The following is a 2,131-nucleotide window of genomic DNA, read 5'->3' as shown; positions in this document are numbered from 1 at the left end:
CTCCTTGTCGGTCCTGTCGAGTCTCACTTTATCCCAGCTGCAGTTGCTTTCGCTTCGAAAAGTGGGCTGCTGGCCCCAGTGGGGATTTTCATAATGGTCGATCGATCCGCCGTGACCGAGCTCTGAAACAGACGGGAGGAGAGGTCAGATGGTCGGACCGGGCGGAGGCCGACCCGTCCGGGCCGAGGAGCGCGGGCTTCCGACCCGACGATCCCCGTCCCCGCCTCGGCGCCTCCGATCCGGGCGGAACGGGGGGGTCCGGACCCCGACTGGCGATACGCCGCCTGATCGGAGTCGGCCGCCGGCCCGCCCGGCAGACGGTCGCGTTTCCAGGGCACCCGCTGTGTAATGACTGACATGGCAAGAAAGCCCCGATTTGGACACTCACCTCATCATGTCCTCAAAATGCTCCTGGGGGGGGGCGGGGGCGAGGTGGTCACGATCGCATTCCCGAAGAGGACACGCCCCGGGGGACCCACCAGGCCGGCCAGTGGCACGGACCTGGGGCGTTCCGTGCACTGCCTGAGGGTGGCTGGCCCCTGGACTGCCCCTCCTCTGCTTCGGGCATTTGAATTTTCCCTTCCCTTTCCCGCTGCAGATTCCCGGGGTCCCCCGAAACCGGGTCGTCCCCCGGGGTGGGGGGCGTTTCCACCCTTTTTGCCCTGGGAGAAGAGCTCCCCCGTCCACCAATCTTTCCTCCTCGTCCTGGCTTCTCGACTCCTCCCCTGCCATTTCAAGACTCGAAACCTTCCTCCGAGAGGTTCCGCACCTGCTGCTTTCGGCCTGTCCACCTCCTGAACTCTCCTCCGCACTGCCTTCCAATGCCCAAGTCAACTTTTAATGGGGCAACTGCTTTGGAGGCTTCTCAATAATTCCTGGAGAGGGCTTTCCTTGAAATTTCTTGGAGGGGGGGAAGAATTCACTGAAAGGGTAGCAATAATAACAATAATAGTAATTGTGGTATTTGTTAAGTGCTTGCCATGGGCCAAGCACAGTAAGTACTAAACGCTGGGGTAGATACAAGATCATCAGGTCCCACATGAGGATCAAGGTCTATGGGGGAGGGAGAGGAGGGACTCAGGCCCCTCTTTGCAGATGAGGGAATAGAGGGCCCGAAGTGAAGTGACCTGCCCAAGGTCACAGAACAGGTACGTGGGTGGAGCTGGGATGAGAGCCCAGGTCCTCTGACTGCCAGGTCCGGGCCCTTCCTCTCTGGGGGAACGTGCCAATGAAGCTATAAGTCAGGTATCTTTGCCTCAGGGGAAGCCGAACCCAATGCTCTTTCCTACCAATCAACTGATCAATCAATGGTATTTATTGGGTGCTTTCTGTGTGTGGAGCACTACCGAATCTCAGGATCCAAAATGGGGCACAAGGTAGCTTATGCCAAGGTCCTCTATCACAATGACCCCTGTCCCCTCGGCTAGGTCTGTGCATTCAAAGAAATGGATTTGAGCCAGACGGGACTACAACCCACGTCTTTCTGACTCTCAGGCCCGAGCTCTTTCCACTAGGCCTTACTGTCGGGTGATATCTTCCTTTTCACCCAGGTTGGGGTGAAAACACTCTCAACTCCTTATGGGCAGGGAACGTGCCTACCAACTCTGCTGCACTGGCCTCTCTTAGCACTTAGTACAGTGCTCCGCGCGCAGGAAGAACTCAATAAATACCTCCGAATGATTTCACTTCAAAGGAGACCTGGAAAACCCCCAGTCCTCCTGGCTGTAGCCTAAAAACAAAGAAACTAGGAGAATGAAAATCTGGGCCCTGCAAAACCACCCACCCGTCACCAGAGAGAGCGACAGGCCGAAGTGCTTACTGGACTATTCCAGAGCCACTGGAGAAACATTAGCCGGACTGATTAACACGCTTCCCAGGGAGATGCTTTCACAAGATTGGGTATTGCTCATCGCTATTAAGCCAAGCCCCCTTTTGACTAGTCATCCTATCTGCCGTGACTCCCAAGACAACCGCCTTTGCTTCGAAAGCACAAAAAAGAGAAAGGAGGAATGTCTCATCTGTATCGGGGGTTCATTTCCGTAAGGAATTCTCACCCTCTAAAATCCGAGTGAAAAATCAGTCCCATGTAACATCTCCCAGGGATCATCGGCCACGCTGACGGACCCAAAAA

This window comes from Ornithorhynchus anatinus, unplaced genomic scaffold (genome assembly GCF_004115215.2).
Source record: "Ornithorhynchus anatinus isolate Pmale09 unplaced genomic scaffold, mOrnAna1.pri.v4 scaffold_264_arrow_ctg1, whole genome shotgun sequence".
Classification (NCBI taxonomy): Eukaryota; Metazoa; Chordata; class Mammalia; order Monotremata; family Ornithorhynchidae; genus Ornithorhynchus; species Ornithorhynchus anatinus.
Note: the sequence above shows the minus strand (reverse complement) of the source record.